This window comes from Canis lupus, chromosome 10, assembly GCF_048164855.1.
Source record: "Canis lupus baileyi chromosome 10, mCanLup2.hap1, whole genome shotgun sequence".
In the NCBI taxonomy this organism is placed as follows: Eukaryota; Metazoa; Chordata; class Mammalia; order Carnivora; family Canidae; genus Canis; species Canis lupus.
Window position 1 is genome coordinate 22571165 of NC_132847.1, and position 25448 is coordinate 22596612.

Consider the following 25448-nt stretch of genomic DNA (forward strand, 5'->3'; position numbering starts at 1 on the left):
AACAAAGAATATTGTATTTTTACTTGAGAAACGTAGGTTGTAGAACAATATACACACAGTTTTTCATGTTTGGAAGGAACATGAAATATGTTTGCATAAAACCTAAAATGAGATGGGTGTTTCAGAATGAAGTGGTTTCCTTCTAAGATAGATTTGGGGGTGATTGCTGTTTGTCCATGTTAGCTTGTTAATATTTTCTAAGATTTCTGTTATAAGCATTTTGGAATTTTGTAATGAAAAAATTCTTTGAAAGAATGGCTCCCAGCTTTTGAACCTAGAGTAGCAGACGTGATCAAGAAGCAGAACTTCAAGACTGTAGGAATCCATGGACAAGCTGGTGTGAGTGTGGCTGGGAAGGATTAGGAAGTCTTGTAAGATGGAGTTGAGAGATCCCAAAGCTGTACTGGGTGTGGAAGGATGCTTTGGGGGTTGGGGTGCATTCCTGGTTTAGGGAATGAAGGCTTGAGTTGGGATATGTCAGGAAGAACAAGTGGAAGCTATGGAGGAAAAAAGCTGCCAGAGAGGAGCAACCCTGTATGAGGCAGGTTAGGGACAAGAGGGTGACAAGTGAGAGGTGGCAGTGGCCAGCTGGGTTAGGTGCTGTGTGGGCACATTCAGAATGGCAGCTGGGCTCCAGGGGTGTGTGGTGAAGCTGCAGTTGGAGAGTACTTGGTCAAGAAGCGTGGCCTCAGGGCACCTGGGTGGCTCAGTAGTTGAGCATCTGCCTTAGGCTCAGATCATGGTCTGAGGGTCCTGGGATCCAGTCCCGCATTGGGCTCCCTGCGGGGAGTCTGCTTCTCTGTCTCTGCCTCTCTCATGAATAAATAAATAAAACCTTAAAAAAAGTGTGGCTAGTTGGGATGACAGATCAGCTGGGGGAGAAAGGAGATTGGGCAGCATCCTGAGTCTACTGTGCAAATGAAGCTTCTTCCCATCACTTACCTGGGGACCATGGCTGTTTTGGAGGTGACAGTGCATTCCTTCCCTGGGGGCTTCTCCCTTGCTTCTGGCTGGAACAGTCTGGAAATGACCTTCAGTGCCCCTGACTTCTGTGAGTTGGATACTGCTATTCGGAGTAGCTGTCACAGGTGGAGAAATGAATGAGGTGACTTCTTCAGGCTAGGAGACAAAATGGAAATCAGGTCATGCTGTGGTAGGAACACTTCAGGAGAGGAGAAGATAAAGTAAATTACTGAGGGATCAGGGAAAGGAAGCCCTCAGATGACTGGGAAAGGTGAAGACTGCTTTCTACGTTTGTCCAACAGCCACAGGCAAGTAAGTGCCAAGCTAATCCTGACCCTGTCACTCCACCTTTGGCACCTGCTCCCAGGACAGAGGGAGAATGGGAGGGTTACACACTTTTAACTCCTCAGTGGGATTTCCCAGAATCAAGTACAACAAGCAGAAAAAAATAAGAATATGCAGAGTTGTGTTTGGGCCTTTTCCCTGGTTGTGTCTGGATTTTATATCCTTTGAAGGCCAGGTATACTGTTAGATTTGGAGCCCTGTATCCGTGGAGAGGGAGAGAACACTTAAAATAACTTTTCTTACCACAAGTTACTGTTACAAGTTATTGTTGCGCTTAAAACCTTCAAGTATACTGGTCTATTCAGTTACGACGTGGCTAATGCCCAGGGAAGAGAAAACTGGCAACACTTGGAAAACCGGCTCAGTGGCTCAGCTTCCAAGATAGAAATCCCAGAGAAGCGTTTGAGGGAGACTGCTGGGACTCAGGGAGACGGCCGAGCGGCCGGGAGAGCTGTGTGGGAGCCCGCAGCAGCTCCCACTCCTGTCCTCGGCTGCTCTGCTTCCCACAGCTGAGGGGCGGGCTGTGCCCTGCGCAGAACGGCCCCCCAGCCAGCCCGAAGCACGCACGCAGGAGGGGCTCTGGGAATGCTCGAGTACACAGTGGCATTATTTTCAACGAGTGACAACCCCAAAGCAATAGAACCCTACTTCAAGTGGCATCCCCTTAGCCCAAGCCTCCGCTTTGTGGACGAGGAGGGGGCCTACACACGTCCATGCAGGTGAAGCTCACAGAACAGGTGGATAGCAGGGCTGGGAGTCCCATCTCCAGCTGTCACAATGAACGTTAATCTTAGGAACTTTGTTCCACTAGAATATGGGGCTTCTGCCCCCCCCGCCCCCCCCCCCCCCCCAAAATGAGTTGCTAAGAATAGCGCACCGTTTGGAGGGCCACCGGCTGGGTGATCATCCACCGCCCCCTGCCCCCCCTGCCGCTGGCTGGGCCGCGGCCTTGGATGAGCCGCTGCCTGGAGGCTGCCACAGGAGGGCGGCATCGCTCTTCCTCTGCCTTGGGTCCCACTCCTTGAAGCCCTCAGCCCGGAAGTGGTCCCAGACTTTGGAGAATACAGCTGACCCTCTCCTCTCCTCCAGGAAAGCGAAAAGCAGAATCGTTTTGGCTCAGTAGAGGCCCCCCAGCTGGAAAACAGGGGCTCCTTTATAAGTATGTGCTAGTAAGGCCCTAGGTTCTTACCCCGCCCCGGGGTGGTCTTACTAGTTCCAAGAGAATGGGGCTGGCCGGAATGACCCAGCCCCGCTGCTTCTCGCACTCAGCTGGGGCTCTGGCTGGGGCTTACTGTGATTCGGTCGGTAGGCGGGGGTGGGACTCCTAGCAGGCTCCCAGGTGATGCTCATCTTGCACCGCAGTCTCCAAAAGACTAAAACTCTAGGAGCCTCAGTTTCTTCATCTGTAAAATTGGGATCACGCCAGTCCTGTCCATCACAGAGAAGACAGACATGGAAGCTTTTCACAACAAACAAGACGGATAAAAGTACTGTGAACACCAGGCATGTAACTTGCTTTTTTAAACAAGATTTTATTTATTTATTCTTGAGAGACACAGAGAGAGAGAGAGGCAGAGAGACACAGGCAGAGAGAGAACCAGGCTCCATGCAGGGAGCCCGACGTGGGACTCGATCCAGGTCTCCAGGATCATGCCCTGGGCTGACCGCAGATGCTCAACTGCTGAGTCACCCAGGTGGCCCACAGGTTAGCTTTTGACTCCGTTGATTTGCATTCCAAACAGTTCCTAGGTGACGCTGCTGCTTTGTTCTGAGGCAGGGGAACTTGGGTGATGCATAAAGGGGAAATAAATGTAGCTGTTGATTGACATAATAAATGGCCGGGGGAGAAGCTGTGTGGGCAGGAGGGGAAATCAGGTATAGTTGCAGAGAGAAAAACGCAGCGTTCCTTAAATGCTAAGTCAGATTTGAAATTACTCTGAAACTACTCCAGATGGCAGGACTTTGTGTCTCTTTAACTATTACACCCGGTGGACACTGGCCATGGGGGTGATCTGGGCTAAATGATCTGCCCTGACTTTCTATCACGTGCGGCGCCTCCCTCCTCTGGGGGACTGGTCTTTGGCTCGTCTCCTTGGTGCACCCCAGGGCCTTGGCTCGTGGAGTGCATAGGCTGTGATTCCTTTCCTGGCACGCGTCTCTGTCCTGGCTGGGCTGACAGCTTCTCCAAGGTGGAGGAGCAGTTGCTGAGTTGAGTTCCCTTCTCTAGCTGGGTCTTCTGGCTCCAACACCCAGCTTCAAGTAGGCACACCCCCGTCCACCCTCTTTTCAAACCGGAAGGGGGCCGTGACTTGGAGGGTGTCCTCACAGTTTGTGGAAAAGTCTCCCAGGTGAGACGTGGTGTCACGCAATTTCCATTCTCTCAGGATCAGCTCTTTAACTTGCTCTGCACAGCTTTTAAGGACATTTAAAAAATAAGCCCTGAATTGGAATGAACTCATCAAGCAGCACTATCTGTTAATGAAATTGCTTCCTGTTAATTTGAGTTTACAAAATAAATGGCTCCTGACAATCTGGCATCACGCTATGATTGTGCCCACGTCTCAGGAATGGCCGGTAGTGGCCACTGGCGGGTTTTACCTGGGAGCCCTGGCAATCAGCTGAGGGGACTCCGTGCTCGCAGGACTTCAGCAGGGGTGGGCGTGTGTGTCAGAACTTCATTTGTTGGCTTCTTTCCCCCATCGTGCTCTCTAGGCCGCTGTGGGACCTCTGTCCTGGCCTGGGCATGCAAACATCAGCAGAGCCCATGGCTGTCTCTATGTAGCTCTCAGTCTAGCAGGGCCTGCAAATAAGCAGATAATTCACAATGGACGCTGGGTTGGACTGAGTGGTGGCGTGGTCTCAGGGGGTGGGCCAGAAACTAAGAAGCAAAGGATGAGTGGGTGCTGCTTGCATAAGCAGTAAAGAGAGAGAGGGTCAGTTTGCCCAAAGGTGTGCAAGGATTGACACACAGCTTAGGATGGAACGCTCAGGGAATCCTCAGAGGTAAGGGCCAAGGGCCAGTGGGCAGTCACATAAAATGCTCCCCGACCCCCTTTGCAGCCTTCATTTTTTTTTTTTTGTAAGATTTTATTTATTCATGAGAGACACACACAGAGAGGCAGAGACACAGGCAGAGGGAGAAGCAGGCTCCATGCAGGGAGCCTGATATGGGACTCGATCCTAGGACTCCAGGATCACACCCTGAGCCGGAGGCAGATGCTCAACCACTGAGCCACCGAGGTGCCCCCTTCATTTTGTTTTTGAAAGAGAGAGAGAAAGAGAAAGAAAGAAAAAGAAAGAGAAAGAAAAGAAAGAAGGAAGGAAGAAAGAAAGGAAGAAAGAAAGAAAAAGAAAGAGAGAGAAAAGAGGAAAGAAAGAAAAGAAAAGAAAAAGAAAAGAAAAGAAAAGAAAAGAAAAGAAAAGAAAAGAAAAGAACATTAAGCAGGTTCTATGCCCTGGGTAGAGCCTGATGCAGGACTGGATCTCACAATCCTGAGATTCTGACCTGAGCTGAAATCAAAAGTTGGATGCTTAACCACCTGAGCCACACAGGTGCCCCTATTTTATTTTTTTAAGTAGGTTCCATGCTGGGGCTTGAAGGCTAGGGGCTTGAACTTAGGACCTTGAGATCAAGGCCTGAGTGGAGGTCCAGAGTCAGATGCTTAACTGACTGAGCCACCCAGGCACTCCATGCACCCTTAATTTTATAGAGGGGTTTGGAGCCCTTTGAATTTGAATATGATAAACAGCATCAGAGATAGGGTTGTGGTGAGCAAGGTCACATTATAGGAAAGGCCACGGGGACCCCTGAGAGAATTCATAAACCATGCTGGACTCCAGCTTAGTGATACAGGAGGATGGAGGGATGCATCCTCACCTAGCCCCCTCTACTAGGCGTGTGTTTGTGGAGGTGGCTGGTCCCCACATCTGCAGGGCCTTGGTTCACCTTTGTTGGGGCTTGCTGCTGCCTGAGTGTAGCACACTTGAACGGGTGCAACAAGGGCCAGGTAGTGCAGTAGGTGGCTCACCCTTGGCCACCCCCCCACCTCTGTGAGAATTCAAGCCTGGGCTCAAGGCCTGTAAGGACGGCTGGCACCCCCCTACAGGACACAGCAGATAAATAGGGGAGATAATTTCTGGGGTTCCAAACCCTTGTCTTTTTTTTTAATAATAAATTTATTTTTTATTGGTGTTCAATTTGCCAACAAACAGAATAACACCCAGTGCTCATCCCGTCAAGTGCCCCCCTCAGTGCCCGTCACTCATTCACCCCCACGCCCCCGCCCTCCTCCCCTTCCAACACCCCTAGTTCGTTTCCCAGAGTTAGGAGTCTTCATGTTCTGTCTCCCTTTCTGATATTTCCCACATACTTCTTCTCCCTTCCCTTCTATTCCCTTTCACTATTATTTATATTCCCCAAATGAATGAGAACATACAATGTTTGTCCTCCTCCGACTGACTGACTTCACTCAGCATAATACCCTCCAGTTCTATCCATGTTGAGGCAAATGGTAGGTATTCTTGTTTCTAATGGCTGAGGAATATTCCATTGTATACATAGACCACAGCTTCTCTATCCATTCATCTTTCGATGGACACCTTGTGTCTTTCATAGAGGGAACAAAAGGGCTTTTGCTTTTCTCCCAAGGGGGTGTTGATAAACCCTGGTAAAATTTTAAGCTGAGACACGGCTGGGTCTGATTTTCGTTGTAGAGAGATCCTGCCGTTTGTGTGGAGGGGAGAGGCGGGCAGGCTGGTGGCAGAGAGGCTGGGGTGGAGCTGTGGTGACTGGGCTGGACTGTCTGTGGGTCCTGAGCAGAGGCCTGCCGCCAGGGGAGACAGGAATCCTGGGAAGGGGGTGGGCTATGAGGGCGGTGGGCAGAGATTATGTCCAGGTTTCTGTGTTTAAGTGGGGAGTCACCAGTGTTGAGTAGAATCAGAGGGAATCTGCTTTTAGGAAAAACTTGTATGAAGTATGGCAGGGCACCTGGCTGGCTCCGTTGGTAAAGCGTCAGAGTCTTGACCTCAGGGTTGTGAGTTTGAGTCCTATGTTTTATGTAGAGATTACTTTAAAAAGGTAAAATCTTAAAAAAAGAAAAAAGAGGGATCCCTGGGTGGCGCAGCGGTTTGGCGCCTGCCTTTGGCCCAGGGCGCGATCCTGGAGACCCAGGATCGAATCCCACATCAGGCTCCCGGTGCATGGAGCCTGCTTCTCCCTCTGCCTGTGTCTCTGCCTCTCTCTCTCTCTCTCTGTGACTATCATAAATAAATAAAAATTAAAAAAAAAAATTAAAAAAAAAAAAAAAAAAAAGAAAAGAAAAAAGATTGGCACATATTCAGAGTGGGAACCCTGTGAGCCACAAGCGGAGCAATCCGCTTGGGGAGTGTCTTTTCTCCACAGCCCGTATCTCCTCCAACCCCTGGCCCTTAGGACGGGGGGATTCGAGAGTAGTGGGATAGGATGGGGTCAGGGGGTGGTTTGCAGGAGCGACTTTTGTCAGGATGCAGGTGATTTGGCATGACCGTGGAGCTGTGTGGGGCTCAGTACTTGGAGACACGTTGGCCCCGTATTGTCCTTGTTCAGCCCGGTGCCCTAATATCTAGCATCCAGCTATAAAAGGGGTTTCTGTGGAAATGTTGGTCCCCACTCACAATTGCAGGGACCAAGCTTATTGCTTAGCTTGCTGAGAAATGAGTGACCTCATCTTTTTCTCTTAAGCTGGTGGGAAAGAGGAATATACCTGTTCTGGATTGCCCAGGAAGCAGTCGAGAGTGGTGGTGCCAGAGATCGCACGGGTGCCGTTCTTAGGGCGAGCATGCATGGAAGGGCTTCTTCAGCCACCGGTTTGTGCCTCCTCTGCTTGGCCCTCTGTTTGCTGTTAGTGGCAGCTTTCTCCTCCTGGTGGAAATGCAGACGGATGTCCTGACTTCTCACACCGTGCTCTCGGGGAACAGGCAGGCAGTATTTTAATATGCTTTCGTGGATCAGATAAACTAAAATTTACCCCAAAGACTGTAGTGAGAGATGAAGAGGGACACTATATCATACTTAAAGAATCTATTCAACAAGAGGACTTAACAATCCTCAATATATATGCCCCGAATGTGGGAGCTGCCAAATATATCAATCAATTATTAACCAAAGTGAAGAAATACTTAGATAATAATACACTTATACTTGGTGACTTCAATCTAGCTCTTTCTATGCTCGATAGGTCTTCTAAGCACAACATCTCCAAAGAAACGAGAGCTTTAAATGATACACTGGACCAGATGGATTTCACAGATATCTACAGAACTTTACATCCAAACTCAACTGAATACACATTCTTCTCAAGCGCACATGGAACTTTCTCCAGAATAGACCACATATTGGGTCACAAATCGGGTCTGAACAGATACCAAAAGATTGGGATTGTCCCCTGCATATTCTCAGACCATAATGCCTTGAAATTAGAACTAAATCACAACAAGAAGTTTGGAAGGACCTCAAACACGTGGAGGTTAAGGACCATCCTGCTAAAAGATAAAAGGGTCAACCAGGAAATTAAGGAAGAATTAAAAAGATTCATGGAAACTAATGAGAATGAAGATACAACCGTTCAAAATCTTTGGGATGCTGCAAAAACAGTCCTAAGGGGGAAATACATCGCAATACAAGCATCCATTCAAAAACTGGAAAGAACTCAAATACAGAAGCTAACCTTACACATAAAGGAGCTAGAGAAAAAACAGCAAATAGATCCTACACCCAAGAGAAGAAGGGAGTTAATAAAGATTCGAGCAGAACTCAACGAAATTGAGACCAGAAGAACTGTGGAACAGATCAACAAAACCAGGAGTTGGTTCTTTGAAAGAATTAATAAGATAGATAAACCATTAGCCAGCCTTATTAAAAAGAAGAGAGAGAAGACTCAAATTAATAAAATCATGAATGAGAAAGGAGAGATCACTACCAACACCAAGGAAATACAAACGATTTTAAAAACATATTATGAACAGCTATACGCCAATAAATTAGGCAATCTAGAAGAAATGGACGCATTCCTGGAAAGCCACAAACTACCAAAACTGGAACAGGAAGAAATAGAAAACCTGAACAGGCCAATAACCAGGGAGGAAGTTGAAGCAGTCATCAAAAACCTCCCAAGACACAAGAGTCCAGGGCCAGATGGCTTCCCAGGGGAATTTTATCAAACGTTTAAAGAAGAAACCATACGTATTCTCCTAAAGCTCTTTGGAAAGATAGAAAGAGATGGAGTACTTCCAAATTCGTTCTATGAGGCCAGCATCACCTTAATTCCAAAACCAGACAAAGACCCCACCAAAAAGGAGAATTACAGACCAATATCCCTGATGAACATGGATGCAAAAATTCTCAACAAGATACTGGCCAATAGGATCCAACAGTACATTAAGAAAATTATTCACCATGACCAAGTAGGATTTATCCCTGGGACACAAGGCTGGTTCAACACCCGTAAAACAATCAATGTGATTCATCATATCAGCAAGAGAAAAACCAAGAACCATATGATCCTCTCATTGGATGCAGAGAAAGCATTTGACAAAATACAGCATCCATTCCTGATCAAAACTCTTCAGAGTGTAGGGATAGAGGGAACATTCCTCGACATCTTAAAAGCCATCTATGAAAAGCCCACAGCAAATATCATTCTCAATGGGGAAGCACTGGGAGCCTTTCCCCTAAGATCAGGAACAAGACAGGGATGTCCACTCTCACCACTGCTGTTCAACATAATACTGGAAGTCCTAGCCTCAGCAATCAGACAACAAAAAGACATTAAAGGCATTCAAATTGGCAAAGAAGAAGTCAAACTCTCCCTCTTTGCCGATGACATGATACTCTACATAGAAAACCCAAAAGTCTCCACCCCAAGATTGCTAGAACTCATACAGCAATTCGGTAGCGTGGCAGGATACAAAATCAATGCCCAGAAGTCAGTGGCATTTCTATACACTAACAATGAGACTGAAGAAAGAGAAATTAAGGAGTCAATCCCATTTACAATTGCACCCAAAAGCATAAGATACCTAGGAATAAACCTCACCAAAGATGTAAAGGATCTATACCCTCAAAACTATAGAACACTTCTGAAAGAAATTGAGGAAGACACAAAGAGATGGAAAAATATTCCATGCTCATGGATTGGCAGAATTAATATTGTGAAAATGTCAATGTTACCCAGGGCAATATACACGTTTAATGCAATCCCTATCAAAATACCATGGACTTTCTTCAGAGAGTTAGAACAAATTATTTTAAGATTTGTGTGGAATCAGAAAAGACCCCGAATAGCCAGGGGAATTTTAAAAAAGAAAACCATATCTGGGGGCATCACAATGCCAGATTTCAGGTTGTACTACAAAGCTGTGGTCATCAAGACAGTGTGGTACTGGCACAAAAACAGACACATAGATCAGTGGAACAGAATAGAGAATCCAGAAGTGGACCCTGAACTTTATGGGCAACTAATATTCGATAAAGGAGGAAAGACTATCCATTGGAAGAAAGACAGTCTTTTCAATAAATGGTGCTGGGAAAATTGGACATCCACATGCAGAAGAATGAAACTAGACCACTCTCTTTCACCATACACAAAGATAAACTCAAAATGGATGAAAGATCTAAATGTGAGACATGATTCCATCAAAATCCTAGAGAAGACCACAGGCAACACCCTTTTTGAACTCGGCCATAGTAACTTCTTGCAAGATACATCCACGAAGGCAAAAGAAACAAAAGCAAAAATGAACTATTGGGACTTCATCAAGATAAGAAGCTTTTGCACAGCAAAGGATACAGTCAACAAAACTCAAAGACAACCTACAGAATGGGAGAAGATATTTGCAAATGACATATCAGATAAAGGGCTAGTTTCCAAGATCTATAAAGAACTTATCAAACTCAACACCAAAGAAACAAACAATCCAATCATGAAATGGGCAAAAGACATGAACAGAAATCTCACAGAGGAAGACATAGACATGGCCAACATGCACATGAGAAAATGCTCTGCATCACTTGCCATCAGGGAAATACAAATCAAAACCACAATGAGATACCACCTCACACCAGTGAGAATGGGGAAAATTAACAAGGCAGGAAACCACAAATGTTGGAGAGGATGCGGAGAAAAGGGAACCCTCATACGCTGTTGGTGGGAATGTGAACTGGTGCAGCCACTCTGGAAAACTGTGTGGAGGTTCCTCAAAGAGTTAAAAATAGACCTGCCCTACGACCCAGCAATTGCACTGCTGGGGATTTACCCCAAAGATACAGATGCAATGAAACGCCGGGACACCTGCACCCCGATGTTTATAGCAGCAATGGCCACGATAGCCAACTGTGGAAGGAGCCTCGGTGTCCAACGAAAGATGAATGGATAAAGAAGATGTGGTTTATGTATACAATGGAATATTACTCTGCTATTAGAAATGACAAATACCCACCATTTGCTTCAACGTGGATGGAACTGGAGGGTATTATGCTGAGTGAAGTAAGTCAGTCGGAGAAGGTCAAACATTATATGTTCTCATTCATTTGGGGAATATAAATAATAGTGAAAGGGAATATAAGGGAAGGGGGAAGAAATGTGTGGGAAATATCAGAAAGGGAGACAGAACGTAAAGACTGCTAACTCTGGGAAACGAACTAGGGGTGGTGGAAGGGGAGGAGGGCGGGGGGTGGGAGTGAATGGGTGACGGGCACTGGGGGTTATTCTGTATGTTAGTAAATTGAACACCAATAAAAAATAAATTAAAAAAAATATGCTTTCGTGGAGACTCTGGTGATGCACCCTTTATGCTGTTTTGGGGCTTTTCCTTCTTAATCTCAGACCAATTTGGCGGTGATTAAATGTTCTTTTCTTTTCAGCCCTATTTGTGGTAAAAGCCCAGTTCCCAACTTCACCAAAAACATGGTACTACTCTTGCTGGTGCCCTGCCTGGGGCCTGGAAAAGGCTTAGATTAGGGTGGCTGGCCTCTGCCCTGGGCACTGGATGGACCGAGGACAAAGCTGTGCCCCCTAAGAATGATGAGTGGCCCATTTCCAGCTTTGCTATTGTCAAACTTGGCGTCCCAGGGCAGTGGGTGGATCTGGTTTCTGGAGCTGCTGTAAGGAGGTACCGCACAGCGGGGGACTGAAACCACTGAATTTATCACTGGACAGTTCTGGAGACCTGCCATCTGACGTCAAGGCATTGGTATAGGGTTGGTTCCTTCTGAGGGCTGTGAGGGAGAGTGGCCCTCTCCTGGCTTCTGGGAGCCATAGGTATTAACTGAACTTATGGATGGGTTGCTCCCTGTTTCTTCACATCACCTTCCCTTTGTGTGTGTCCGTCTCTGTGTCCAAATGCCCCCCGCCCCGTACCTTTTTAAAAGATTTTATTTATTTATTCATGAGAGACGGACAGAGACAGAGACACAGGCAGAGGGAGAAGCAGGTTCCTTGCAGGGAGTCTGATGTGAGACTCATCCCAGGGTCCTGGGACCATGACCGGAGCCAATGGCAGATGCCCAACCACTGAGCCACCCAGGTGTCCCCAAATTTCCCTGTTTTATAAGGACATCATTTATATTGGATTAGGGCCTATTCTAATGATCTCATTTTACCTTTGTGAACACTGTAAAGGCCCTTTTGGCCAATAAGGTCTCATTCTGAGGTATTGGGTGTTAGGACTTGAACATACCTTTTTTTTTTTTTTTTAAGATTTATTTATTTTATTTATTTTAGAGAGAGGGATAGTGTGTGCACAAGTGGGAGGGGCAGAGAGAATCTCAAGCAGACTCTGTACTGATCATGGAGCCCAATGCAGGGCTCGATCTCACAACCCTGAGATCAGGACCTGAGCCAAAACCAAGAGTTGGACTCTCAACCGACTGCACCATGCAGGTGCCCCTGCACATACCTTTCTTGAGGGGATCACTACTCAACCAATAAGAGGCCCCTTTTTATTGTGGGTTTCTCAGGGACTTCCAGGGCACACCTGCTCAGAGATGGGGCAGGGCTGGCTGAAGTTTTCTGGGGTTTTGTGAGCAGGCCCAGGGGTTGGTATGTTGAGAAGGGCTTCTGGGTTTAAACAAAGAGGGTGAGGTATTTGGTTGTTGAGAAGTCTGAGCGGAGGAGTTCCACCTTCCCAGACTTCGTTTTGTGCATCTCTCCTACCTCTGTACCTCCCACTGCCACTAATAGCACACATAGGTCCACAAAGGAACAAAGAGAGCAGGCAGTTGTGTGAGGAGGCCTGCGAGCAGAGCTGGTCGCACGGCTGGCTTCCTGGCACCTGTGCTGTGGGTGGCCCAGCAAGATGCCAGAGAACCAGCTTTAACCCCAAAATGACACCCAAATGTGCAATAGCCCAATCTTTCTCCTTGGCCAGTGTTCAGTGTGCCAAGAGTCAGGCTGATTTGGGTTCTGGAAGTCTGGGAGGAGCCCAATCTGCTAGTCTGGGTTTGAGTCAACAAAAGTATAAGCTCCAGAGGGCAGGGGCTGGCGACCCCTTTCACCTGTGCTCCAGGACAGAGGTGGTGAGTGGTGAGCCCTGGGTGGTGTGTCCTCTGCTACTTGGTACCAGTTCTCTTCTGCATGTTTTTCTTGGAGCTGCAGAGTTATTACTAGGACGCCAACTCCAAATGGAGCCTTGGCTTCACAAACATGGGACAAAATGGCAACAACTGAATTTCTAGTGTGGATCTCCCTGCATCGAACATTTATGAGTGGCAATAAAAGGAAGGTTGGAATTGTATCTGTGATTCCCAACCACGAGCCATAATTTTACGCATGCAAACATCTGTTTTAAGATCCTAACAGAGAGTGTCGGGTAATTGGCTCCCTTTTGTCCTGGTCCCATCAGTTAGGCCCCATCAACTTTATTATAAATTCTCAGGGATTTATTAGTAAACAACATTTGGGGAGGCTGACACTGCCATGCTGCAGCCAGGGGGCTTGAAGTTTCTGAGCTTTGGCCTGGCAGTGCTGCCTGGGCAGCCACAGTGTAGAGAGTCCAAGGATGCTCTGCAAGGAGGCCCTGGGGACAGGAGGTAGAGGAGAACTGCTGGGAGCTACAGCTCCCTGAGAAGGAGGCACTGGGGGCTTCCTGCTGCCTCATGGACCCTGGGCTCTGGTGTTCTGGAGATGGGGTGCAGAGATGTTGGTGCAGCCAGAGGCTGAGGGAAAATGTGGAAGGCTTTGGAGCTGGATGGGCCTGGCTCATTCCTGGCTACACTAACATGAACTGTGAGTGACTATGAGCAAGGCCCTGAAGTTTTCTGTGCCTCAGGTTCTTCATCTGTTCCGTTGAGATGATAATAATTAATCCTATCTGCTGGGGCGAGTAGGAGGATTAACTGGAATTCATGTGAGGGCCTGGCACCATACTGCAGCCTCAGAGAGGTCCCACAGTTGTCTGTTACTAGCAGGGGTGGGCAGGGAGAGAGCGGGACCAAACCTCTGGGGACCAGCTGGCTGACGACAGGGCACTCGAGGGCTGTGGCAGTGTTGGGAAGAGAGAGCTGCTTCGGCCATGGTTCCGCATGGCTTTCTTCCCTGTGGCAGGTGGTGTGGTCCTGTACAGGAGAGGGGGAGTTGCTGATGGCACCCTGCCCTCGGGGCTGGCTGGCAGGGTGGGCAGTGTCCCTCTACTGCACAGCTCACCACATAGCTGTCATGTTGCACCCCAGTCCTTGCCTCTACATGCCCTGCCTCAATGGCTGTAGGAGCAAAGACGCTGAGCAAGACCTGCTGTGGCTTCTGGTTTGGTGAAGAGGACCCATGAGGTCTTTGATGTCCTTTTTTTTCATGGGTGAGGCTCCAGCTGAGCTTCCTCTCTGTTTCTGTGGTGGGGCATTCTCAGGGCACAGGGATAATGGGGACCCAGTGGGTCTGCAGCCTGTGCTCCAGGTTTTGATGAGGTCTGGGGAAGAGGAACTCCCTGGTTTGGGGCCTCTCTGTTGGGTCCATTGGCCTTGCTCGACACAGATCATCTGACTGACTTACCTGGAAGAGCTGAAATTAGAGCAGTTCCTTTAGGGAGCGCCTCCCCCCAAGTTAGCTGCTTTTAGTATGGTCCAGAGATAGGCTCTGCTTTCCTCCCCTTCACTGAAAATTCCAATCTGGTCTTCCTGTGGGGTTGGTGAGGAATCCCTGACTCCCGTCTGCCCCAGAGCATACCAGCTTCCAGCAACAAACACATGACTGGTCATGCAGCTCAGCCAACCCTGAGTCCAAAGGCCAGTTCCTCTGTGACCCAGCCCTTGGAGCCTGTAATTCGCTTCTCTGAACTCAGCTTCCCAATTTGTGAAATCAGGGTAACTAAAGAATCTCCCTTTGAAGTTGAAACAGGGTGGTGTGTGTTGAGGGCTTAGCACTGCACCTGGTACCCAGCAAGCCCTCAGTACATGTTAGCTATTCTTATGCATCAGGTTAAGCAAGGCATGTTGGCATTCAGTGTGAGATAGACCCAGCCCAGCTTTCTACTGTAAAAAGATCCTTTTGGTGAAGTGTAAATGATACAGTCTGTGCAGTCAGATGGGGGTGGGTTAAAATCCTGACTCTATCACCTGTGTGACTTTGGAAGTGTTACTTACCCTCTCTGGGACTCCTCTCTTGTCCACAGAATAGGCATAAGAACCATGGCCTAAAAAAAAAAAAAAAAAAAAAAAATAGGGGCAGCCCCAGTGGCGCAGCGGTTTAACACTGCCTGAAGCCTGGGGTATGATCCTGGAGACCTCGGATCAAGTCCCACGTCAGACTTCCTGTATGGAGCCTGCTTCTCCTCTGCCTGTGTCTCTGCCTCTCTCTCTCTGTCTCTATGAATAAATAAAATCTTTAAAAAAAAAAAAAAAAAAAGAACCATGGCCTACCTGCTAGGATTATTGTGCAGATTGAGTGTAAATGTCTGGCTCAGTGAATGGAAATTTTATGGTTATTAATATAATCATGCACACCCCAGGGAACAAGTTTTTTTCTGAGCCCTGCTCTTCTACCCTTACATCCTCCGGGTCCAGTGCCACAGTGTACGTGGCAGGGCAAGTGAGAAGAAAACTCCTGGCAGTGAGGACAAGCTGAGGCCAAAACTTTGCCACTTATTTCTCGGTGATAAGCCTATATCTATCTTTCTCATCCTAACTCTAAATTTCGCTCTTAGGGAATAGAACTGTGATAGGTCTGGAAGGGAAAGCACTTTGTGTGTGTGTGTGTGTGTGTGTGTGTGTGTGTGTGCGCCTGAAGTGGGACATGGGTGGCTGGAGAGGCCAGTCTGGTAGGGACCTTGGGCCATATTGTCAACTGGATTCAGAGATGTCCTCCCTGGAGGCTGAGTCTCTGACTTCACATCCCTTACCCTGGGGCGGGTTCGTTGCCCATGACCCTCCAGATGTGTGGCACCCTCTGGGGAATGCATGAAAACTTTGTTTCCCATCAACAGTAAGGTTTTCTCTTATGACATCTCCCCAAAGGCCCTTCCGTGTGCCAAGACCCTGCTTGTGGATGTGATAATGGAGATTCAGTGTCTGAGGTCCCACCCCTGCCCACCTTTCAGCAGAATCAATCTGAGTATCCCCTTTCCTTGGCTCAGGACATCCTCAGGGTTTTTTGTGTACTTTGAATCAAACACTTGCGCTCTCTCTTTTTCTTTTTTTACATTCCAGTCTGTACTTTTCTTATTCAATGGTGTCCTAAGCCCTTAGACTCTAAACTCCACAAGGGCAGGGATCCTGTCTCACCTGATCATGCCTGTATTCCAGTGTTGGTGACACATCCAGGGTGTCATGGGTGGTCAGTAAATGTTTGTTGAATAAACCAGTGGTACCAAGACCATCACAGTGGATGGCAGAGCTGTGCCTTCAGGTGAGAGAGAGCCGTTCCAGGGCCTGAACTTTGTTCACATTGACATTCCTAGGTAAAAATTATTCAAGTTTTTTTAAGATTTTTTTTTATATTTCTTATATTCCACGTATGAGTGAAACTCAAAGTAAATGGTGGGTATTCATCTGTTTGGATGGCTGAGTAATATTCCACTGTGTGTGTGTGTGTGTGTGTGTGTGTATGTATATAACCCGAGCCAAGGGCAGATGAGCCACCCAGGTACCTCTATTTAAGTTATTTTAACTTACCCATTCTGTTTCCGTTTTTTGCCTTCCCTCAGTGAAGTAGTTGATAAAGTAAAATAAAAGGGCATCTTTCCTTGCCAGCTCAAGCTTAGCATCAGCTGTGTTGCAGCAGCTGTGTTAGGCACGAGTGGTGGAAATAGAATGAAGACAGTGGGCAGAAGCCAGGTTTGTCCACGAGCAGTCATCTGGTCACCCTGCTTTGCTCTTGACCCTCTGGTGCTCAGGTCCTGCAGGGGAGGGGGGCTCTTGGGCAAGGAGGGAGAGGACTTTGGGGGGTGGTCTCATGTGCAGATTCCCTCTGGGAAGTGCCCTCAGGGTGTGTACAGTCCATGTGGGGGAATGTTGGCAGATGTTGGCACCTGCTCCCTAAGCAGAAGGTGAGACAAGTTGCTGAGCCTACCCGGCAGCCTCATCTCGGATGGTTGACATACCCTCTGAGAACATTAGTCTTGTGTGTAAAATGGATATAGGGATTCTGTGTCCTTTCAGAACTGAGTGCCTCCAACTGTACTTTTAGGCTGGTACCCCAGGTCCTGTGATACCACAGTTCAGGAAAAGTCTGGGGGAGTGAGCTGGAGTCTCCTTCCTGGAGACACCTCTGCTCCTCATCAGGGGCACCCCCAAAGCTCCCACACAGATTTGGGAGCAGAGAACCATCTCTCCTCTTCATCTGGGAAAGGACACTCTATAGTCATTGACCCCTTGTGAGCATTCCCTCTTTGTAACATCCCTGGCTTCCCTTCTCTGGGCAGGAGGGGTGTCAGGATGCACAGGTGAAAGGCCTGCTTGGCCAGAGCTGTTCTGTTTGGGGTCAGCCCAAACTCCCAAACAGACGAACTCTATCTCCCAACATTTACTCCACTTCCCCAGAAGATAGGCTTGCTCTTCTGGGGGCTTGATCCTCTTTGTCCCTGGCCCTGCTGGGGTGTGTTTTTCAGAGAGTGCAACCATGAAAATGGCCTTTAGTAGCACATCCTCCACCCTATAGCATTTATGTGGCACCTGCTATGGACCAGATTGTGTTTCTACCCTCCTGAGCTCAAGCCCAGTGGCAGTGTTGGCGCTGGCTCTGGGTGGGGTTGTGTGAAGCTCAGGCTTTTACCCTTGCCCATCCCCTGCTCGCTTAGAACCAAGTACCTGTGAGACTCAGATGCTGCTAACCCATGTCCGAGTCTCCCCATTACTAATGGGGCCACAGCCTCATTTGTCTGATTGATGTCCAGTATTCTCCTGGTTTATATCTTTGCTCAGCAGTTTAATAATGATCTATAAACCTGTCTCCCTGGACTTAGATTTGGAAGGTCTGAGTCTCTGGGGACCATTTTTGATTTACAAATTCCACACATTTCCTGGGGGAGTTGAACTCTGCCCTGGCTGGCATGTAGTCACATGTGTTCCTTTGACTCTTGGCTCATCAGGAGCTGATGCCCAGCATGATTTCCCCAAATATTTTGTGGCTGCTCAGCATGTCCTTGAACAGGTTGAGTCCGGGACCGTGGTGCTGTCTGGGATCCTGCTCTTTGCTTTTTGCTCCAGGTCCATCTTTGGGGCCCTGGTGTGGCCTTGGGCCTGGCTGATGCTGACTAGGCCCTCCTTCTGCTTCTGAAAGTGCCCTCTCATCTCTCCCTGAAGTTGCCTTCTTGAGTACTTCTGGTTTGTGTGTGTGGCCTTGAGCTCAATCAGAAGTGAAGGCACCAGTTCCTTTTTCATGTTTTCTTCAGCTGGAGGCCACACAGTCTGACTGCTGAGGTCCCACAGCACAGCAAAATTGGTAGGAGATCAAACTCCTTGACTTTGATTCATAGCTTTGCCCTCAGGTTAAATACCTGGGAACAGGACTTCGTCTCTGGGTCAAGGTCATCATACTTGGCCTTTTTCCTCTCAGGGCAAGTACTCTCCTGGGAGGTACCTCCGTGTCTGAGCAGATGGACACCTGGGGGGCCTATCCTACCATGTTGTTAAGCTTTGCTGGAGATGTGCTCAGCCTGGCACATCTCCCTGTATATACGATTTTTCTTGGGGTTTATTAAGGATGATGTTTCTCTCTCAAGGATGTTGAGGATGGGTCGCTTGGGTGGCTCAGTTGGTTATTTGGCTCAGGTCATGATCCTGGAGTCCAGGGATCAAGCCCCACATCAGGCTCCCTGCTCAGTGGGGAGTCTGCTTCTCCTTCTGCCCCCGACCTGCAACACTTGTGTGCACTCTTTCTCAAATAAATGAATATAATCTTTTTTTAAAAAAAGATGTTGAGCATATTGCAGAATGGGAACTGTTTGTAGGGTGGGGGCAGACAGGGGCATATGGAACTGCACATGGGTGAGAAGGTAGCTTGAGTTGCAATGACCCTACATTTCTGAGAGAGGAGCCTGTTGCTTCTTTTTTTTTTTTTATAATAAATTTATTTTTTATTGGTGTTCAATTTACCAACATACAGAATAACACCCAATGCTCATCCCGTTAAGTGTCCCCCTCAGTGCCCGTCACCCATTCACCCCCACCCCCCGCCCTCCTGAGCCTGTTGCTTCTTGTTCTGTGGTATCACTGGTGCCCCTCAGCCAGGCCTCAAGGGGCTGCCTGGGAAAGCACTGCACTGTCTCTCTCCAAGTATGTAGATAAGTGGCCCTGAGCTATCATATTGTCTCACTCAAGGGAGCAGTTAATGAAGGGCTGGTGTCAAGAGTCAGTTTGCAGTTGGGGGTCAATGGTCAGGGCGGCCACAGGGGGCTGACATTTAGGCTGTCATGTGAAGAATATATGCTTCCTTTGAGAAAAAATGCTGGGCCCATGGCATTGGAACCCTGATCTTGTCCTTACTCATTGTTCATTTATACAAAATGACTCCCTGGAGATATGCTGATGAGCAGAATAGACTCTGTGGCTCCTGCCCTCAGGAACTTAGGTTCCACCAGGGCTAGACATTTAATAACCACACCTGTGAAAGCATTGTTCTAAACTGTGATGAGTGCTGTGAGGAAAATGTGCGCAGTAGGGAAGTCCGTCCCCCATGGGGAGGCATGCTTGAACTGAGACCTGAAGGAAAACCATCAAGACAGTGATGCGAGCATGGAGGACACAGACCCTGCAATAGGAGGCATCTAGGAGAGTTCAAGGGACCAAATGAAGGCTGGTGACTGGAGAGCAGAGAGCAAGGGCCCATGGTGGGAGATAGAAGGAGGGGTGGGCAGGCTGCAGTCAGACCACACACAGCCTTCATGGGGGAGGAAATGTGGCCTTTATCATTGGAGCAATAGGTAGTGTTGAAGATTGGCTTTTTTTTTTTTTTAAATCAAAGCTTTATTTATGTATTTGAGAGAGAGCACATGTGCACAGGGGTAGGGGCGGAGGGAAAGAATCTCAAGCAGACTCCCTGCTGAGCACAGAGCCCTACTCGGGGCTCCATCCCACGACCCTTGAGATCAGGGCCTGAGCCGATTCCAAGAGTTGGATGCTTAACCAACTGAGCCACCCAGGTGCCCCTGTGTAGAAGGTTTTAAGCGGACTAACTTACTTGGCTCCTGATTGAGAATGAAGGGCCTAGGAGCCAGAATGGAAGGACACAAACCAACTGGGAGAGGACTGTGGGTGTCTTGGCTAGAGAGATGTGGGCCAGGGGGGTGGAGGTAGATGTGCAGAGAAGTGCGCTTAATTGAGAGACATTTAGAAAGTGGAATTGCTGGATTCAGTGAGGAGGCTGGGCATGTGCTACTAGGAATAGGGAGGTGTGGTGGCATCCGGGGGTCTGGCTTGCCCAGTGGGATGGTAGGATGGATATGGGTGGCTCTGCCTTATGTAGGGAACATCAGGTTTACTGGGATGGTTGAATTGTAAATGTCTGACTTAGTGATGTTGCTGAAATGTCTGAGAGGAACTTGTCATGGTGGAGGTTGGTTGTTTTAGTCTGGCTCTCAGAGTAGAGAGCGGGCAGGACACAGATACTTGAGGGTCACTTGGTAATAGAATCCACAGGGGTGAGGGAGGTGGCCCAAGAGGAGTGTCTAAGTGAGGAGAGATCCACCGGCTAAGTGGGGTGTCTAGTATTCCACCTTCTTCCTGTCTGTCCATCCCAGACCGTGCAAGGTTGCTCACCTTGGGGTTATGGAATCTAGACATGTAGCTACTGGCCTCTAGACATGTAGGGGTTTTCTGGGCACCAGGATATAGATCTTTCAATATGGCCAGTGGTCTTACCTCCCTCCCTCAGCAATTGTGGTCAGCATAGTGTAGACACTCTACACTCTACAGCATAGTGTAGAGAGCCCATCTGTACCTTGGGGCTGGCTCCCTACTCCTTCTAGGAGCCTTCTAGCATAAACACTCCCAGACTCTGAAGGCCAAAGATGATGCCCGGCAGGATCTGGGGTCCTCTGTGCTGCCATGCTGACTCATCTGGGCTTTTCGGGTGAGGGCCATCCAGGCCATCCCACCAGCAAGGAGAGTTGTGGCTTTCTTGGGGGAGGAGGGAGGATGAAGCAATTTGCTCATGCAATGTGACCGTGGTAACTCCCGCTTATCATTTTAGGTGGGCTATGGCTCCTCTGGCAATGATGCCCTGTGTTTTTGCTTATGGGGAAAATTGTTAGTGTTTAGAAGAATAAATTTCTTGGCTGGCCTAAAGATACCCTTTTTCCTTTTTTTTACTCATTGTTATGAATTGCAATCAAAGACAGTTTAATGGTGAAATTGCTATAAAACGGTGGAGAAAACATTTCTTTGGGTATTAGTTTTGTTTTAGTAAATTACAAAGTAGTGATTTAACTCGCTACCTTCAAGATTATTTCTGCCTCTCAGGGGGGGTCATATAATCAGCAAGATCTACCACGGCTTTCATTTTCTAGAGAACACAGATAAATAATCCCCCATTATGCTCTTGAGCAAACTAAATCACCTGTGACTTTTGATATCTCCCGTCCAGAGCCAAGGCGATGTCACTTTGAGGGTGTGGATGGGGAGGGGGAGATGCTATGTCTGCAGCATTGTAGCAAAGGGGGCGGAGAGTTGGAGACAGAAGCTGGGACCCCAGAGAGTCACTCCAGGAGGGTCTTCCCAGGGGTCCTGCTGCACTGGGCCTGGGTGTTCCATAGGCATTTGGGGGTCCAGAGAAGCAGAAGGGGGCTGAGACCCCATGGGGGCCTGCCAGCACAGTGGGGACATGGGCTCTCAGTGTACCATATGCATTGCACTTACTTCTTCAATAAACGTTTTCTGAGTCCCTTGCTTATCAGGCGGTGTTGCGGTTACTGGTTCCGTATCTCCTCTTCGGGGAGCCTGGAGTGTGGAGGGGCACTGGAACATGAGTACCAATGAGAGTATTGTTCAAGGGCACCTGGGGGGCTCAGTCAGTTAAGCGTCTACCTTCAGCTCAGGTCGTGATCCCAGGGTCCTGGGATCAAGGCGCGGGTTGGGCTCTCTGCTCAGCGGGGAGACTACTGCTCCCTGTCCTTCTGCCTGCTGCTCCCCCTGCTTGTGCTCTGTCCTTCTCTGTCAAATAAATAAAATCTTTAAAAAAAGAGAGTATTGTTCATAGGATAAAATGCACGTGGAGCAGTCATCCTGCCTGAGGGTGTCAGAGACGGCTTCCTTGAGCTGAGGCTTGGCTGAGCTTTGAAGGGACCTTGTAAATAAGGATTTTGCCCAGCATAGAAGGGAAGAAAAGGAAGGACACAGTGAGTAGAAGGGGCAGCGGAGGCAGAGGCCAGAGGTGTGAAGTCCTGCAGCTTGTTGAAGGTAGCTTACGGTATGGACTTTCCAGGGGTGCTCTTTCTGGGAGACAGGCTGGGAGGAAGGTGGGACCAGACAGTGGGGCTCTTCTTCGTGGGCCTGGTTTGGAGGTGGACTGGCTCCAGTACCTGAGAGATAACCTTTCGAGACCATCTCCTTAGCCTCGTCTCTATGTCAAGAGGGGCTGCCTGTGAGTAAGGGTGGCAGGGAGGGGACAACAGAGTGGGCAGGGGCACTTCGGGGAACCAGGCTGCATCACTTCTACTGATGCCTTCGGTGACTTTGGAAAATCACTCAGCCTCTTCCAACCAGTTTCTTCATGTCTAGAATGAGACAGTGTTCCCTTCCCATAGATGGCAAGGCTGTTTTGGTGAAGTCACGGGAGCCCACGTATGCAGCAACTAGGAAGTCTGTGTCCTGTAGATCAGTATCTCTGTGTTTTCCTAGCCTTATCTGTTGGTTCTGGAAGAAAGAAGAGTCCATCTGACCTGTGATAAAGCTGGTGAAGAGGGAGGTTGGTTGCACAGCATCCTGGAGCCCGGTCTCTGAGAGGAGCTTACGTAGTCCTGAACATGCAGGAAGACAGAGAAAACCCCATGTCACAATAACCCGTCCTGCATATAGTTGGGAAGAATTACTTTGAGGGGCTTTTAAGAAGTGGGGACAGCCTTCCAAGAAGTGGGGGCAGCTTTTAAGAAGTGGGGATAGCCTTCCACCTTCCAAGAAGTGGTGGCACAGTTAAGTAACCACCAAGGGTACCTAGCCTTTTTGGGGAGGAGGCCAGTCTGGCAACTGCAGGTCCTGGACGCTGTGCAGGTTTAGGCCGGACCTTACTTGTTTGGGACAGAACAGGGGGTATGAGTATTGGGCAGAGCCTTTGTTATCCTGTCCTTCCTGTCCCAGTTGTCAGTGGGTTCTCTTAAGGCCTTAAAATGGTAGTGGTAGGATCTAGAACCAAGCTCTTCAGTATGGTAGATGCTTGCATTTGTGGCTATTGCGCACTTGAAAAGGCTAGTCTGAATTGAGATGTCCTGTAAATATAAAATACGTAGGTGATTTTGAAGACTTTATACAACAAGTATAAAGTATCTTAGTAATAATTTTTATACTGAGTACATGTTAAAATAACAACATTTTAGATATATTTGGGTTAAGTAAAATATGCTAAAATTAATTTCACCCTTTTTTAAAAAGAAGATTTTATTCATTTTTAAGTAATCTCTACACCCAACATGGGGTTTGAACTTACAACCCCAAGATCAAGAGTCACATATTCCATTGACTGAACCAGTCTGGTGCCCCTAATTTCACCTTAAAAAAATTTTTTTTTAAAGTGGCCACTAGAAAATTTTAAGTATATGACTTGTGCTATATTTCTATTGGACAGTGCTGGTCTAGAGGCTGAAAGAAGGAAGCCATGTAGATGAGGAGCACTTTGCAACTTTGTTTTTTTTTTTTTTTTTTTTTTATTGGTGTTCAATTTACTAACATACAGAATAACACCCAGTGCCCGTCACCCATTCACTCCCACCCCCCGCCCTCCTCCCCTTCTACCACCCCTAGTTCGTTTCCCAGAGTTAGCAGTCTTTACGTTCTGTCTCCCTTTCTGATATTTCCCACACATTTCTTCTCCCTTCCCTTATTTTCCCTTTCACTATTATTTATATTCCCCAAATGAATGAGAACATATAATGTTTGTCCTTCTCCGACTGACTTACTTCACTCAGCATAATACCCTCCAGTTCCATCCACGTTGAAGCAAATGGTGGGTATTTGTCATTTCTAATAGCTGAGTAATATTCCATTGTATACATAAACCACATCTTCTTTATCCATTCATCTTTCGTTGGACACCGAGGCTCCTTCCACAGTTTGGCTATCGTGGCCATTGCTGCTAGAAACATCGGGGTGCAGGTGTCCCGGCGTTTCATTGCATTTGTATCTTTGGGGTAAATCCCCAACAGTGCAATTGCTGGGTCGTAGGGCAGGTATATTTTTAACTGTTTGAGGAACCTCCACACAGTTTTCCAGAGTGGCTGCACCAGTTCACATTCCCACCAACAGTGTAGGAGGGTTCCCTTTTCTCCGCATCCTCTCCAACATTTGTTGTTTCCTGCCTTGTTAATTTTCCCCATTCTCACTGGTGTGAGGTGGTATCTCATTGTAGTTTTGATTTGTATTTCCCTGATGGCAAGTGATGCAGAGCATTTTCTCATATGCATGTTGGCCATGTCTATGTCTTCCTCTGTGAGATTTCTGTTCATGTCTTTTGCCCATTTCATGATTGGATTGTTTGTTTCTTTGGTGTTGAGTTTAATAAGTTCTTTATAGATCTTGGAAACTAGCCCTTTATCTGATATGTCATTTGCAAATATCTTCTCCCATTCTGTAGGTTGTCTTTGAGTTTTGTTGACTGTATCCTTTGCTGTGCAAAAGCTTCTTATCTTGATGAAGTCCCAATAGTTCATTTTTGCTTTTGTTTCTTTTGCCTTCGTGGATGTATCTTGCGAGAAGTTACTATGGCCGAGTTCAAAAAGGGTGTTGCCTGTGTTCTTCTCTAGGATTTTGATGGAATCTTGTCTCACATTTAGATCTTTCATCCATTTTGAGTTTATCTTTGTGTATGGTGAAAGAGAGTGGTCTAGTTTCATTCTTCTGCATGTGGATGTCCAATTTTCCCAGCACCATTTATTGAAGAGACTGTCTTTCTTCCAATGGATAGTCTTTCCTCCTTTATCGAATATTAGTTGCCCATAAAGTTCAGGGTCCACTTCTGGATTCTCTATTCTGTTCCACTGATCTATGTGTCTGTTTTTGTGCCAGTACCACACTGTCTTGATGACCACAGCTTTGTAGTACAACCTGAAATCTGGCATTGTGATGCCCCCAGATATGGTTTTCTTTTTTAAAATTCCCCTGGCTATTCGGGGTCTTTTCTGATTCCACACAAATCTTAAAATAATTTGTTCTAACTCTCTGAAGAAAGTCCATGGTATTTTGATAGGGATTGCATTAAACGTGTATATTGCCCTGGGTAACATTGACATTTTCACAATATTAATTCTGCCAATCCATGAGCATGGAATATTTTTCCATCTCTTTGTGTCTTCCTCAATTTCTTTCAGAAGTGTTCTATAGTTTTGAGGGTATAGATCCTTTACATCTTTGGTTAGGTTTATTCCTAGGTATCTTATGCTTTTGGGTGCAATTGTAAATGGGATTGACTCCTTAATTTCTCTTTCTTCAGTCTCATTGTTAGTGTATAGAAATGCCACTGACTTCTGGGCAT

The 25448-nt window shown here is 47.5% G+C and overlaps 1 long non-coding RNA gene across 1 annotated transcript; it reads right to left on the reverse strand.

Annotated features, from left to right (window-relative positions):
* Positions 1-2820: 2820 nt before the first annotated feature.
* On the reverse strand, positions 2821-7397 carry LOC140641338 (uncharacterized). Its single transcript, XR_012037872.1, has 2 exons — positions 7050-7397; positions 2821-4108 (listed from the first exon to the last, which is right to left on the reverse strand). It is a non-coding gene; the product is annotated as an uncharacterized lncRNA (long non-coding RNA).
* Positions 7398-25448: the final 18051 nt, after the last annotated feature.